Consider the following 17486-nt stretch of genomic DNA (forward strand, 5'->3'; position numbering starts at 1 on the left):
TAATGGAAGTTGAAGCAGGCTATCAAGCTAGCCAAACCAAAATGACCAAAGAACCAAAATTGAAGAGGTGGTACAGATCAACTGAATTTTGTTCCGGTTCAGACTTTCGGACCAATTACAGGACATTATAGAGACAGGATACTATCATAAACTAAATAATAGAAGAAGAACACAACTGGTTTTGTATCGAAAAAACAAAAAACGGACTCCCCTTCATGTGCACGCTTGTCACAAAGCGATATGGGTTTAAAAGGCTATGCGGGTGATTCCTGTATCTACTGTAACTGTAACCTTTATGTCTAATCAAAAATAAGATGCTAAATTGACAACATTCTACCAATGCATGCTCCTCCACAAACCAATCAGTGTTAATGAAGTAAATGAAGATGCAATCTGTGTTGTTAATGATGAAAGACATTTATACAGTGTAACAAATGCATCAACCTCAACCAAAATATCCTTATTTAGACTTTATTTAGCAGCTTTTATGAGCTTTCTGCCTTTTAGCATTATTGGAAAGCTTAGCTTTAAGAAACTGGGCCATCTTCTTGTTATCTGAGCTGCTTAAAGAATGAAAAAATGAAAACTTACTGCAGAACTACTGAGAGAGATGGATTAGAAGAAGATCATAAGAGAGAGGAAAAAGAGAGAGCTTAAGAACGTGGTCAAAGCCAGGTTAGCTTTCCTTCAAACAGAGCAGGCCATTGATGCAGAAGAGAGAGCTTTCCATGATCAGATGCACTTTTAAAGCTCAGCAGTGAGAAAAAAGCAGTTCCCCTGGTTTTCTGGCCTCTGGTTCTAATAATCAAGGCTTTGTTCTGTGCTGTCAAAGCAATGAGGACAGCACTGCAATAATCTAGTCACAGTGTTTACCCTCGACCCCAATTCTGCGGCGTACCCTCCATGTGCCCGACTAATTGTCTGCACTCTGATCCAGATTCTCTCAACAGGCTGAAATGTTCTGGTTCTGAGGTTATTTAGGGATATTGGAAGTAAAATCTGAGCAGTTCTGATTCATCTCCCTCCATCTGTCAAACATCACATCATTAGTACAGACTGGTTTTTATTACAGTATGTGGTTTGCTTTGGATTGTGACCAATTGTTTTTTTTGTTCCTAGATTTCTTTTTTTCGATTCATTACTTTGGTGTTGATCCATCTTCTTCTTATCTGGTCATGAGAGTTGCTTATTTTGGTCTTGGAGTTTCTGTTTTTGTGTTTTTGAGAATTTAACTTCACTAGCAAATCTAACTGCACTACCTATTGAGTACATTTAGTTAACATAAATTAAATACTACAGAAATTTGGGATAAAATATCGTTGAATATCTGTCCAATTAAAAATAATTATCTCCAAAACAGCTACTTTACAGGAGAGAGAAAAAAACGTCTAATCTTTCAATGGAAGTCAATGTAAAAAGAGTTAATTTCAGGTCATTTTAAAGTATTTCTATTGGTCCATTCATCAAGAAATGTTGGCATAGTGCAAGGGACAGATTGTCTGTTCAAATTATGTAGTAAACTAAAAATCAACAAAAATGGAGATACTTGTTTTTCACTGGACAGTGAAGATATGCTGATTATGTCAAACTAACTCAATCTTAGTTCAGATTAATAGAAGGTTTGCGCTCAGTTCATCTGTGTAAGATCAACTTTTTGGCGTATTCTAAGTTAAAATAAATTGATTATGTAATTAAGTAATCACTGATTGCAATAAGTCATTTGTATGAAATAGGGTGATTTTGGGTTGTTTTATTTATTTTTGCAGTGAAATCTCGAGCAAAACATATTTCTCATTGGTTTCTAGGACCATCTATTTCAGGGGTTGGCAATTAAGTTTGGCCACGGGCCAGATATTGTCCAAGCCATTACGTGGTTTTGAAAAAGGAAGTGTAATGGGATGGAGTGCTACAGACTAGTAGCTCTCCAGCCCAGAGGGTTGTTGAACCCAACTGCAGAACAGTTGATCTCAAAGCAGGTTAACCCAAGAAGAAAGGAAAAAAATAAATAAATAAACACAAAGGTTCTCCCGCTCCTCACGTGGGATCGAACCCGTGTCATCAGGGTTGGGGTTTAATACACTACCGCTGCCCTGGCTAGTGAATTGGGACACAGCCGGGAAAAAACACCGGGAAAAACAGAAAAAGGTGGAAAAATAAAGTCACACCGAGCGCGACAGAGAAACAGGGGAGAAATGTAAACAAACGCTCACCAGAGAAGCATTTTATTTCATTTTTTTCATTATTTTGTTTATTATAGTTCAAACAGCCTCACAGGCCACATCTGGCCTGCGGGCTGCCTGTTGCTGTCCCCTGATCTATTTGCATAATGCGTTTGTCTTTTTTTCTCCCTTTGCCCACCATCAATGTGTAGTCATTCCCCCCACAGACTACTGTCTACTATGAGTTCTTTTGTGATATACAGTATACTGGACTACAGCTGCTTTGCCTTGGTGTTAAAGGCTGTTAGAACAAGTTATCTTTGCTGAGCATGGCTTTACATTGACTGAAGTCTACAACGGCCACTAATAAACCAATGCAGATTTCTGCTATCAATAACTGTTACATGACAGGCAGACACTTTCCTCAAACTGTTTGAGTTCACTTAACTCATCAGGGATTACAGTGTAGTGTCTTATGGACCCTCTGAGATCCTACTGATGTGTTTTCTTTCTTAATGGTGGCTGTTCCTCATGTATTACTGGGGTTTCTCTAGCCTCAATGAGTTTAAAGGTTGCTTCCTACTTGCTGTGTGCCAAAACAGCAAGTAAACAGTGGGTTTACTTACTTTCCCAGCTCTTATCCAACACACATCCCAGCTCAGACGGCAGGGGTCAGAGCACAGGGTCAGCCATGCTATTCTTGCGTTGAACCCACAGTCCTGTGGTGAGTAAACCAGCACTGTAACTACCGTTTTTAAAATAACATAGCAGTAAATCACTTTAGTCCCAACCGGATACGCAGCTTTGTGATTTTTTTTATGTCGCTTTACACAGCAAAAAAGGTACCACTTTAAAATAAGACTACCTTTATAAAGGGTTTATAAATGGTTTTTAATCAGTTATAACACATAGAAAGGCCAACAATATAGATGGCTGTGGGTTCACTATTTGGCAAACAACAGGTCATTGTTGCCCTTTCTATGTATGTGTTATAACTTATTATTAATGATAAGGAGTGATGAGGGCAAAGAGCGCCATCTACTGTACCCACCCAGAGAGAGCAAGGCCAATTTTGCTCTCTCAGGGCTATGTCAGCTGACGGCTAGCTGCATGACTGGGATTCAAACCAGCAATCTCCCGCGGTAGAGCTTTAGATTACAAATACATTTTTAGTAGTGATATTTACTAATATTGCATAAACAGGTAAACATCAGTCAGCTTATAAATGCTGCACTGTCTAAAAGCTGTTTAAAAGCTATACTTAATACTGAGAGCATTTTATTTTGTGTCATATGAGTAAGAGTATAACTGTAATACAGTGTGAAGATTTAGTCCTTCTGCTAATCATCTGTTAGATTTCAGATGTGAAAGGCCTGTGTTTGTCTTACTCTCACTACCAGCTGGAAGAGCGTTAGCTGTTGGCGGCTTAACAGCTGTAACATCTGCATTTCACGCTGCTGCTGTCCACTCTGCTCTTGAATACAAACACACTCGCTCTGAGACATCCTCGACACACTGTTTACCCACTGTTTACACACTGTTTACACACTAGCCAGTGAGAGTCATCAAAGCAGATTAGGTATATAAAGGGAGGTCTTATAAAAATATATGGAAGCTGATGATTGGTTGAGACATGAGTGACATGCATTAGAGTCTCTTCTGGTAAAGCCAATGCTGTTTAAAGCCCAGCACTATGGCTGGCCAGAAACAAAGTCGCCACCAAAAAAAAAAAAAAAAGATCACACACTCTAATATTTAGTTGGACCGCCTTTAGCTTTGATTGCTGCACACATTTCAATCCAGTGTTGCTGGATTAATTTTTCACCCTGATCTTGCAGCAGCATTGATGATGGTAGAGTCTGACCACTGCACAAAGCAGCTCTTCTCCATCCAGCACATCCCAAAGATTCTCAATGAGGTTAAGATCTGGACTCTGTGGTGAACTCTCTTAATACGAGTGTGAAAATGATGATCTCATGCTCCCTGAACCCTGAACTCTTTCACAATTCCAGCCCCATGAATCCTGATATTGTCATCTTGGAATATGAAAAAAATATCCATTGATGGAATAACCTGGTCTATATTCAGTATATTCAGGTAGTCAGCTGACCTCATTCTTTCAGCACATACTGTTGCTGAACCTAAACCTGCAGACCAACTGCAGCATCAACCAACCAACCTCACATCATTTACTTACTTAAATCCAGGTGAAGACTTTTTATTTTTGGGCCAGGCTGTGTATATATACCAGAGTCTTCTGGTAGAACTTGCACTAAAGCTTTCACTTCTAGGAAAAAAAAAGTCTCTGTTGAATGGTTCCTTTGAAGCAGCGATGAACTTCTATGGCACCCAAAGCTACAAAGAAAGCTTTTTGGCGCCTTCAGTTCTCAGAGTGCATAGTATGGCCTCCAGCTGTTGTGTCGCTTTAATAGACATCCACATACCAGAGAGCACACAGTGGGTCAAACTGTGGCCATCACTAGTACCTCTTTTTTTTTTTAGTAAACACTGAAATCATGTGAGGGAGGCCTGAATGCCTGAATGTGAAATTTCATAACAACAGAAAGTGATGTGCTTTAAAGCAGAGCTGAAAGAAGCGAGGATCTCCAGCAGCAGGATGGAGGAAGGAGGTCATTGACGAGATTTCCATTAGCTAAAGACGTTTCCAAAGCTGTTTCCTCTCCCTCGCTTCCACCACCACCTCCTTCTTCTGCTGCTCCTCCTTTACTTTTGTAGTGTCCAGACTGGTGAAATTCCCCTATTCTCTTTCACTCTATCTCTCTTTCTCTCTCTCTTTCTCTCTCTTCCTCTCAGACTGGGTCTGGGTTGTGTTTGTGGCTTCTTCTGTTGTCTGTTCTCTGCTTACCAATGTGTGCCGTAACATTAGCTGAGGAAGAGAAAGAGGGGGTGACTCGAGGACACTTGACTTTGTGGGAAAAGCTCATTGTAGCTCTGCCGCTGTAGCGGTGAAAAGGTGAGTGCTGACGTCTTTCTACTTTAGGGGGAGACTGGGGGTGATGGTCTTTGAGGTTGGAGGCCCCACTTGTCTGGCACTTGGTGGATGAATTGAATTCCAGGCTCTGGGATTTTCTTTGTCAGCGGTTTTAGGCTGAAGATTAGCTGAGAAACTCGAGGCTGGGAGTCCAGCAGTGAGGCTGGATGCTCTACTTGGAACATTTCCTTAAACATATGCTCTACAGACTGTCCTGACTAGGCTTGACTTTATTAGGCTCCGTTTACACACCTAATTTCCTTAACCACACGCATTTACACTTGCACTTGGTAGTCAAATGCATCTCCACATAAAAATTGATTGCTGTGTGGAAATCATTGGTTGTACAGCAATTTGTACAAAAAGTTTTGGTTGTAATGGGAGGAGTTTTGCTAAAAGAGATGGATGTGGTTACACTGCTATTACACGTAGCACATATAATCTCGCACGTCTTGAAATGCGTTAAAGGCATGTACTAATTCTCTTATTTAATCATGGGTGTGTTTTATGTGTAATGTGAAACAAACCATCAGCATGTCACTTTCCATTCCCTTTAAGAGCCAGGTGCTCTCTGACGTTGGTGGATTGCTATTTTAATTGCGGTTATTAAACACTTTTGCGCTTCTCAGCAAAGGAAACTGACCTGCAATGACAAGATTGCGACGAACATCTGACTGTTGATATCTGTCTAGGCTGTATTCAGTCAGTGGTGCACCTGTGTTTTCCATTGTCAAGATAGCAATACAGCAGAAATTTACCAGAACACACCTCATTTTAAAACACTATGTCCATCAGCGTAGATATATTTGTAAGCTCTGTTGCTATTTAAATGACGCAGGTGTAAGGTGTGAAAATATACTGTTAGGGGGGTGTAAGACAACAATGTACATTTGTTGTTATGTAGTGACCTACACAATTTAAAGCAAATGTTTTTAATGGTCCTCTAGTAAAGCAGTGCTTCTGTGTAGACTCATAGACTTATTGGTCCATAATTGAATCATAATTTCTTCTTTGCATGGTTAAATGCTTACTTATATACACAGAAAACCTTTTGTAGATTGTTCTTTACCAAGAAATGAGTCAAAGAGCTCTTTTTTAGCACTATTTAGAACCATGCTATTTTTACTAAGTTTAAGTTTAGGATTCCTGGAATTGATATTGAACAGAGACTGTGATTTGCTCATTTTCCACACAGAGTTTTAAACATGCTCCCCTGTACGACGTGCTGGAGAACACAGAACGAATTCATTATTCAGACACAGCCAACGGTTTCTTCATGCAGGTTGGGCAGCACTCAGGGGCTTGCGCTGCTGAAGGCAGTGTGTGAGCATGTGAATGTGCGCTGCTGCTGCTGATGGTGGAGGAGGGCCAGGCCCCTTCCCCACTCCTCTGCAGGGATTATGCATGTTGAAAAGAACTCTTTGTGCCGGCAGCGCTGGAATGCCTGTCGAGCTCCATGTCTTTGGGAAACAAACAGCCAAAGTCAACGGAACATTTGAGCAAGACCCTGCTGGAATATACTGACTGTTGTGGACCCCCTGAACGTACGGGGGTGCGCGGGTGGGGTTACAGGGAGCAGAATCACAGGCAGCGATGTGTTAGTCAGGCCTGTGCTTTTACCAATCACCCACTAAAGACACATGAAAGACAGCTTTACATTTTAATAAGCTTAAGTCCAATATCTCTGCATGCCAGCATGTGGCTTAAGGCAGAAAGCCAATTACATATTTCTGGTGTAATTAATTACATATTTTTGGCAGAGCTGTACTTGTCTACTTTCATACAGGGGTTAGACAATGAAACTGAAACACCTGTCATTTTAGTGTGGGAGGTTTTATGGCTAAATTGGAGCAGCCTGGTGGTCAATCTTCATTAATTGCACATTACTGCACCAGTAAGAGCAGAGTGTGAAGGTTCAATTAGCAGGGTAAGAGCACAGTTCTGCTCTAAATATTGCAATGCACACAACATTATGTGTGACACACCAGAGTTCAAAAGAGGACAAATTGTTGGTGCACGTCTTGCTGGAGCATCTGTGACCAAGACAGCAAGTCTTTGTTATGCATCAAGACCCACGATATCCAGGGTAATGTCAGCATACCACCAAGAAGATCCAATCACATCCAACAGGATTAACTGTGGATGCTGTAAGAGGAAGCTGTCTGAAAGGGATGTTCGGGTGCTAACCCGGATTGTATCCAAAAAACATAAAACCACGGCTGATCAAATCACGGCAGAATTCAATGTGCACCTCAACTCTCCTGTTTCCACCAGAACTGTCCGTCACCACTATAAATTATTGTGGTCTAAAACCAGGTGTTTCAGTTTCATGGTCCAACCCCTGTAGATAACAGCAGTGCAAACCTGGGACTATTATTATTAGTATTACTCATTTAAGTGACACTCTTATTTGTTCTTGTTACACAGGTAGGAGAATGTAGAGTAGTGCCTGTTTATAAATAAGAGTTAATCTACAGTTACAGTATAGATCAACAATAAACTAGTAAAATCATATTGTGTACTGCGATTAAAAAATGTAACGCAATACCATAAATAATTGTCATATTGCCAATTCCTACATTATTTCAACATGACTTTCCATCATTACTTTAACTCAAACTTATTGTTTGTGATTATTTAGGCTTTTCTTTAGTAGTTCCACACTTTATGAATTCCCCAAACTGTAAATCTGTGAGCACTGGTACTGTTTTCTTTTCTCTGAAAGTGAGGCGATGATTCTTCATCCTATTCTTGAAGTACTTTTGGTTAGACCAAATCATCTCCCTGTGGTTTGGATTTCATCACAGTTCAGTTAAGCCCAAACCCATCATCAGAGCAGAAAGTGAATTTAAGGCTGTGTTGTTTACGCACTTCACAGCTGACGAATGGGTCTCGGGTCTACTTGATCTACCAAGCAGTCTCTTTTCTGCGGCTCTGGCGAGGAAGCTTGGAACTACATCTTTAATGAAACAATATGCACCAAGCATAGACTGTATATAGCTGGACAGAGCATCGTCTCTCAAAAGTGAAGCCACCACAGGTTGGGCGCCCCCTGCTGTTCGGTTGCAGAAAGCTGTGTAACCCCACCCATCCCCCTAGGTTTCAATGGCAAAACAGACAACTTTCAATCACGTTTTCCAATATACTGTAATTCTACCTCCTTTATTTAAATGCAACAGCTAGTGTAACCTCTGCTTATATTGTCTAATTTTTATTTCCCCACAGAATTCGTTGTTTAAAACGTTATTCAGCTTTAAATTCAAAAAGGTGTGGTTATTGTAAAAGGGCTGGGTTACACCTAGCCGGGGTGGGACCAATGACTGCATGGACGGGACCATAGACTGCGGGAGCTCTGTGGAGGCAGCCCTCAGGGGCGGGGTTATTTAAATGAGTAGGCTGTCTCTCCACAGTCTTTCTCCCTCCTCTGGTCTCTACTGCGCAGATTCGGGTTTCAGGATCGCCAACATGGAGGAAGATTTTGGCTTCATTTTCATTGAATGAATGGGAACTGCGACACGGCGTCCATCTTTTTTACAGTCTCTAGCACCAAATAAGAGAGAAAGTGTGTAATATCGCAAAATGTATAAACACGTGTAACTAAATTGAGTATAAATAGAGTCAAATATTAGTTTCTATCTATTTTGTTTTGCTGGTTGCTGCTGAGATTTGTTTGTCCTCTGTTGTAACTTACAGCAGTTAGCGTTAGCATGTTGTAGCATTACAGTAATGGCCAGCACTAGTCTGGATCACTTTACCTATCTCAAATACTCACAGCCTTGATAACCTAGTTGGACTCAGACCTCTGAGTACGAGTACTGTAAAGTTGTTGAAACAACTTTAACCACCCATCTCTACTAGCTTATTATCCAGCTTAGCATTCGTCTTGTAGTCCTTCTGTGCTCCAAGCTGTCTTATATCATATATCAAATACATTGCCAATATTTACGTTTTACTACGTCTCTGATCATGGACCTTTTTAAAAGGGTGCCGAAGATGGAGCATGCTGTGTTTGTCTGCTATTGTGTTCCATATTTGGCAACCCCCTCTAAAATGGACAGTTCAAAGAAGAAGGTGGTCACTGGATGAAGCAGCAAGAGATGCTATAGCTTAAAGGAGAACTCCGGTGTAAAATGGACTTTTGCTGTGGTAAAACATGATAAAAAATACTTACCTTTGATGAATAGTACACCTCCGTTCTCCCACAGCGTTCCGAGATCCAGAAATTTTAACAGTTTGTCCAAACACCCTTCAGACTGGGTGATAAAGGGCATAATTTGCCCCGATAAATCACTTTTTCCACCGTTGTCCAGCTCAAAGTAGCTCCACACCTCCTTGCTAGAATCCGGAGAGCCCTGACATTTAAAGCGAGGCATTAATAACTTAAAAAGTGCACAAGAAGCTTATTAAAAACCACTGATTACATCCTATAACGTTAGCTTCAGCTCCGAGTGCCACCGTCATTGTACTGATAATGACAGAAATATATACGATATAGACTCCGCATAGTGTAGCAGCCGACACCAGAAGGAGTCTATGTATATATATGTCTATGTTATTTTCAGTTCAGTAATCTCAGCGCTTGGAGCTAAAGCTAGCGTTATAGGATGTAAACAGTGGATTTTAATAAGCTTCTTGTGCACTTTTTAAGTTATTAATGCCTCAATTTAAATGTCAGGACTCTACGGATTCTAGCAAGGAGGTGAGGAGCTACTTTGAGCTGGATAACGGTGGAAAAAAACGATTTATCAGGGCAAATTATGCCCCAATTCACCAAGTCTGAAGGGTGTTTGGACAAACCTAAAATTTCTGGATCTCTGAACGCTGTGGGAGAACGGAGGTGAGCTATTAATCAAAGGTAAGTACTTTTTTTTAATCATGTTTTACTACAACAAAAGTCCATTTTACATCGGAGTTCTCCTTTAAACTTGCAAGCATGTTTTCACAATAAGAACTACACATTTTAACAGGGCAACAATACTGCAGATCATTTCAGACATGACTGGGTGCCTCTCTGCCTCAGAATACTGTCTGTGTCGGTAGTATTTCTCATATATCAGACACAGTCAGCCATGCTTCAACAATGTGATGCACAGTGATGTACCATTCTCTCTGCCTCAAGAGGGATCACCACACCACGGGTTCACAGGAAGCAGCCTGCTCGTCTACAGGAGTCCTACAGGAAGTCTACATATAGACCTGCCAGTCTCCTGCTGTTCTTTTATTCTGCCACTTGTTTTCCACTTCTTTGCTCTGCTCCCTTTGAGGATGGCTATCTCAGTGAGCTGTGGTTTGGGCAGGATCACACCCTCAGTATTACGCTATTGTACAGGAACGGCTATTGTGCTGTCACCCACCATGTGACTCTGTAATTACGGGTCGAACTGGAATTTTATTCCGCGCCAGTGATGGGATCCCATGATTCCAGAAGTTAGAGAATCCCCTCAATTATCTATGTGTGTATTGTTGTGGGAGAAAGATTGGAATTTGGATGCATGGCAGGCTTGGGCCTACTGTTAAAATAATCACTACCTTCAGGAATGAAACAGAGTCTGGTGTTGGGGCTGATATGAAACTGAAGGATTTGTGATTTGTTTACATTTTTTGTTTGGTTTCATTTTGTTTTCGGCTATGTATATCGGGATATTACACAATACAGGACCCGTCACGTCACCAGCCCCACAGCCACCCGAGAAAAACAGCAAAACAACAATAATCAAGCATTTAAATGGCCTTTTAAATGGTAAATAAGTGCTTTTTCCTGGCATTAAAAGCGTGAATTCAGGTGTAACTGGAAATATCTGCGCAAAACTGTGCGCAACTTTCGACAGGCTGTCTGCGCTGCGTTAAAAAGCACATGTGCACCCATGTGGAGGCCATGTGGTTACCTCGTGTTTACACACGCTCCTTCACCTTCTCAGCAGCAGACACAGAGACGGCTTCTCACTCAGAATGCTGTGTATCTATTTCTCGTGTCAAGAAAGGGGTTTCATTGCATTCGTGGACATCACACGTCCTGTGATGTGACTATTGCGCATGTGCACATCACAATGACGATGCTTAAGCGATATATCATACAGCCCTGAGGTAGAGCGTTAAATTTTGCTTTTTAAAAAACATTTTCAGGCTGTAGCTCCATACCTCTGACTTTCCTTAATGCAATAGGCCAAAATTTGCTCATCTAATGTCATTTGTCTCCATTTTGTTGGCCTATTAGTAGCTACACAGTGCTGCACGTCAGGTAGGGTGACCAAACGTTTGTTTTTCCCCCCGACTGAATTTAACTTTCACAGTCTCAGTCAGTCAGTGTCTGACTCTTTGTAAAAAACTAAATATCTATTGAACCACTGAACAATTTGTATACGATAGGTTTAAAAATAAAGAAAAGTTAAGAAAACGTAAATAAATTAAATAAAACAAACAAAAACCCTAAAAAAACGTGAAATAACAGTTCAGTCTAACTGCTGCTGTTATAATAACATTTAAGAACATCTCAAAAAACTCATTTATGTAATTCACGTAAAAATGAAGTTACTGTAAAAACCTATTTAAAAAGCAGAAGTTGTTCATTTGCATCATTTCTAACATATTTAGGATGTTTTTTACACACTTTTTTCACTCCCACAACCATAATCCTTTACAGCTTTAAAAACATGTATTATGCAAATTAGGTGTTGATGTCATTTAGCCAGGTGTCCTGGTTTACCCAAATGAAAATATGGTCACCTTACATCAGGTGCATAATGCGAACAAGTGGAGGAGCTCATGTGTGCAGTAAGCACTGTGCAGGCCAGAGCTGTGTGATTATAGATCATTCTAAATTGTGCGACTTTTTTTTTAAAACACAGAATTCATACCTGTCAAGTCTCCGGTTTTGGCCGGGAAACTACCGTATTTTACTCCTTTTTCCCGCCGTCCTCCCGTATTAGTATTTTCCCGTAAATTTCCGTATTATATTACAATTTTAAAAACGTTATTGTTAAGGTGACTGATCGCTGTGTTTCTTAACCAATCATGGTGCCAGATCAAGGAGAAAGTCCCGCCTTTGAGGAGAAACGGCCAATAAGCTTGCTGGTTTTTCAGAGCGCAGAGGAGGGTCAGTGTGGGGAAGCAGTAGTTTTAGGGTTTGTTAGTCCAATTTGATCTGATCAGGACTGGAATGAAGTATTAATAAAAGATTATTAATTGTGTAGGCCCATTAGGACTAATATTTATTTTTGGAATATATCTGTTTTTTGTAAAAGCTCATGATACTATTTTTAGGTCACCAACAGTCATTTTACAGAATTTACAATTCTTATGTAAAAATAATAAAGGCCATGTTCTTCTCCACATGAGTTTTGCCCTGCCTACATTCTTCCAGGCTTCTTTTTGCATACAGCCCAGTTTACAGCTTCCTTTAGTTCTTGGCTCCCTCTAAAGGAAGGCTATATATTTTAACTGACATTACCAGAAACATGCCTAAAGACACGTTTGATCGTGTTCCTGTGACCTGCACTTGTCTAAGGGTCTTCACAGGGCAGGCAGCTTCCTGATTCGTCAAACTGCAGTGGAGCTCAGTCTCTACAAACAAGGAAGCTTCAGTGCAGAACACCAGAGATTCCCTTCAGCATTATAAACCAACACCAGGTGGCTCTTACACGTCTCGTAACCTTTTTACTGCCTGGCTTAAAAGCACTGAGGCAGAAAAAAGGAAAGCAGCCAACAGAAGGAAATATGTAAGACAGGTTTTAATTATTTTTTGTAGGTTGCATCCAGAATAAAAGAACTAACAGGAATAAAATCAGGAGTCTGGCTCTTATGGAGTGACTCAGGATTATAGCAGTCCTGCTATTGTCCTAATGGAGGCGACCAATGGAGACACATCCAGAAGACCTGGTGTCAGATCACCTTTAGATTTCATTACAGATTTTCATACAGACTTTTACAGACCAGCACTGCATTAATGTGGTCATACAACCAGTGGCAATACCTTTCTGAATTATATGATTCCATCAAGACAATGCTTGTCCACATGCTGCCGCCATCTCAAGAACTTGTCTTGAAGACACCGATACTAATACATCTGCACCTCCAGATCTATCCCTGATTGAAAATGTGTGGGATGCTACTATGATCAGGAGATTGCTGGTTTGAATCCTGTTCATGCAGCTTGCCATCAGCTGCCGGAGCCCTGAGAGAGCACAATTGGCCGTGATCTCTCTGGGTGGGTACAGTAGATGGCGCTCTCTCCTCACATCACTCCTAGGGTGATGTGGATCAGCACAAGGCTGTGTCTGTTAGCTGATGTATCAGAACCGAGTCGCAGCGCTTTCCTCCGAGCGTTAGCGCTGTGATGCTACTCAGCAATGCTACAGCATCAGCAGCAGTTCAAAAAGAGGTGAAGTCTGACTTCAGATGTTACTGATAGTAACAGATAGAACAGATGGTACTGACATTATTGATAGGTGATAGGGGGAGTCCCAATGAGTGGGTTGGGTAATTGGCCTAGTAAATTGGGGAGAAAAATAGGCTAAAAAAAAAATAATAATAATAAAAAAAAAAAATAATAATAAATATAAGCAAGAGTTGCCTTTATCAGGCAATTTTTTTTATAATTTATTGTTCGAATAGCATTGCAATCAGACATATTAATCAACCAATCAATTAATTAATCTTCATTTTCACTCTGGAATACATTGAGGGTGACCCTCATTTACAGTGTTGCCGAGCATTTACAGTATAAGTGATTGAAAGCATTGAATAAGAAATAATAAGGAATAAAATAGTAAAAAATAATAAATAAAAGAAATACAAACACTAATAAGAATATAAAATTCTAAAATTGACACATAAAAAGTAAAAAAAAATGATAAAATATAAAATAAAGAAAAACATAATAATAGTAAAAGTATAGTAAAATGACAAGAATGATAAGAAATTATGTAAAATGAACAATAATAAACTAAGAGCATAAGAATCAATATATAAAGCATTAGAATAAAACATAAATAAATACAAATAAATTAAATAATAAGAAAAAGATAAACTAATAAAAAAAACATTTAAACAGTCACATGTTTCTGGTGGTGTTTAGAAAACTAAAAGTTTAGACTAAAACTAAAACTAAAAGTTCTGGATGCACCTCTTTCAGCAACTTCTTATTTCTTTGAAGATGAGTGTATTTCATTTTTTGTCCGGCATTAATCTGCTATCATACATACCAAACTAGGGTTCATTTTCTGTCCAAAAACTGCTGTTACATAATTTCACAGTATGCCTGAACTGCTGCCTACACATTTCTTGCTCCAGCTACACTTGACAGTTTTGCCCATTTTTTTCCCTTGAGCCATTTCTTCACATACTTGTGGCTTGCTCTGAAACGGTAAATGCTGCTTAGCGAGCCACACGTTTCCCTGGGTACTGGAGAGGCCATAATCATACGCTCACAGAAATGTCAAGTATTTCTCTTCTGCCCCTCAATATCCTGTCTACATGCACGATGTGGTGCATTGCACAACCCATTTTCCACATGTGTCTTCCAGTCTGAACACATCTTCTGCAGGTTGGTGTCTCTGAAGAAGAAACGCAGGCCTCAGGCAACGTGTTTCTGTGTGTCACGCAGCCAGCAAACGTTCAACCAGCTGCTCCAAGCATTCTGTAGACTGCTGGTATAATAGCATGGCTAAATTTAATTTCAGATACATTTAATTAACTTCTACTCTGTTTCAAAACTTAAATGCTACACAGAGTAAATAAGTGAACTGAACTTCAGTCAATCCTTTCTTTTAGTAAACTTTACTTCATTTATTTTTGCTGAACCAATCCTTTCTTTTAGTAACCTTTACTTAATTTCTGCATACATTATTACCTAATTACAATTACTTCATTTATATAGTATTACTAATTTTTTTTATATTTTTAGTTAAAACACACATTCAAATATTTACATTATCTGAAAGATTTATTTTGTAAACAGACCAAGTCTCACTGACTCAACAGATGGATTAGCTCTCCCAATATAACTATAGCATTAGTTTTCCCAGGTTGGCTTTAGCCCTCCAGGTTTAGTTTTAGCCCTCCATGTTTAGGTTTAGCTCTGCAAATATAACTTTAGCATTAGTTTCCCTGTGTAGCTTTAGCACTCCAGGTTTAGGTTTAGCTCTCCAAATATAACGTTAACATTAGTTTTCCCACTTTAGCTTTAGCCCTCCATGTTTATCTTTAGCCCCCCCAATATAACTTTAGCTTTAGTTCTCCTGGTTTAGTTTTAGCTTTAGCACTCCGGGTTTAGCTTTAGCTCTCCAAATATAACGTTAACATTAGTTTTCCCAGTTTAGCTTTAGCCCTGCATGTTTATCTTTAGCCCCCCCCCCCAATATAACTTTAGCTTTAGTTCTCCTGGTTTAGTTTTAGCTTCAGCTCTCCAGGTTTAGCTTCAGCTCTCCAGGTTTTAGGTTTAGCTCTCCAGGTTTAGCTTCAGCTCTCCCAATATAACTTTAGCTTTAGTTCTCCTGGTTTAGTTTTAGCTTTAGCACTCCAGGTTTAGCTTCAGCTCTCCAGGTTTAGCTTTACCTCTCCCAATATAACTTAAGCTTTAGTTTTCCCGGTTTGGCTTTATCTTTAGCACTTTAGGTTTATATTTAGCTCTCCAGGTTTAGGTGTAGGTCTCCGAATATAACTTTAGCATTAGTTTTAGGTTAAGCTTTAACTTTAGCTTACCAGAATTAGCTTTAGCTCTCATAATTTAGCTCTTAATTAAGAGCTGAAGGTAGGGCAGAGCCATGCTAGCATTGTGAATGGCCAGGGGTATGCTAACGTCATTTAATGCCTGCCCGCTCTACATTGAGTGCAAAGCAGTGCAATACTGCTTTATTGCATTATTGCACATTATTATACTTTAATATCATATTCATACTTTATACATTTTTATTTTATTTTATTTCATTGAATAGAATAATTAGAAAGAAAAGTCTGATTTAGGTTTCCAGGGGTTTTAAGAGTCTGGATCTGTATCATGTTGTACCATTGGGAGTACATCTGAACTATTTGTTCTTTATTAAACAGAAACTGTTTTCTAAGAGTTAAAGAGCTTAAAAAAACATGTGGTACGTGACTCAAGACTACAGTTCCTTCAGAATAAGATCAGTGCAAAAATTCTTGTATAGAAACGACCATTGAAATGTTCTCAGTGAACCAAAAAATCACTTTTCTACAGCATCACTTCTGATATCTTTTTTTCTTTAAAAGTGTATGCAGGGAGAATTGTGAGTGTGTATTATGGGCAGATAGCATTAGCATTACACACATTAGTGTGTGTGTGGTGGTTACCACCAGGTGGAGGTCTAGGATTAGACAGCTGGCGAAAGAAGATAACCAGCCAGCAGAAATCCTCTCTCCTCCTCTTCTTCCCTCTTTCCTCAAGCCAGACTAAAATTCCACGATGAATAGTCCTCAGCGCCGCTGGGCAGGAACCAGTAGGCTGTTATTACACCACTGTGGCAGGTCCCTCTGAGAGCACGGCTCCTCTGCACTTCCATATCCTGCATCTCCTGCTAACTAATCACGCTGTCTCTACCCATTTAGTATTTATTGAGCGTATGAAGCAGAGTCCTGGAGGAAACTTCATTATCCTAACAGCAGGCAGGAGTGGACTGAATGTGCCCAGATTCCTTCACATGCTTTAAACCCCTGCTGGCTAATATGAAGTAGAGGATTAGGTGGTGAAAGATTCACATTCCTAGCAGTGCAGTCACTTCTTCCCTCCAGAGACAGTCTGTCAGGAGTCCCTGCTCTCCCTTCAGACCTCCAGGCTCTTGCTCAGATCCTCTGACTGCTCTTTTCTCTCCGAGTTATCTAAACCCTGCTTCTCCTGCTCCACTGCTTCCCAATCCCTGAGGTCTGCATTTTCCAAGATCCTCCTACAACCCTTGAGTCAGCTCGCCAGGTAATTAGCAAGCCTATCTTCATGAGCTCAGTCCAGTGTAAAGGAGGAGAGAAAAATTAGGAAATTATGGCTTTCTGGAGATTTTTACCTTCTTACTTCCTACACAGCTCTGGAAAAAATAAAGAGACCACTTCAGTTTCTGAATCAGTTTATCTAATTTAGCTATTTATAGGTTTATGTTTGAGTAAAATGAACATTGTTGTTTTATTCTATAAACTACAGACAACATTTCTCCCAAATTTCAAATAGAAATACTGTCATTTACAGCATTTATTTGCGGACAATGAGAAATGACTGAAATAACAACAACAAAAAAAAGATGCAGAGCTTTCAGACCTCAAATAATGCACAGAGAAAACAAGTTCATATTCATAAAGTTGTTGAGTTGAGTTCAGAAATCAATATTTCACAG

The 17486-nt window shown here is 39.8% G+C and overlaps 1 protein-coding gene and 1 long non-coding RNA gene across 15 annotated transcripts in view; one reads left to right on the forward strand and one right to left on the reverse strand.

The window, feature by feature from the left end:
- Positions 1-17486, forward strand: part of phldb1b (pleckstrin homology-like domain, family B, member 1b) — a 171998-nt gene that overhangs the window by 11402 nt on the left and 143110 nt on the right. The gene's annotated exons all lie outside the window — the stretch shown is intronic.
- Positions 1-17486, reverse strand: part of LOC125782619 (uncharacterized) — a 50301-nt gene that overhangs the window by 11346 nt on the left and 21469 nt on the right. The gene's annotated exons all lie outside the window — the stretch shown is intronic.

Source organism: Astyanax mexicanus, chromosome 18 (assembly GCF_023375975.1).
Source record: "Astyanax mexicanus isolate ESR-SI-001 chromosome 18, AstMex3_surface, whole genome shotgun sequence".
NCBI classification, from domain to species: domain Eukaryota; kingdom Metazoa; phylum Chordata; class Actinopteri; order Characiformes; family Acestrorhamphidae; genus Astyanax; species Astyanax mexicanus.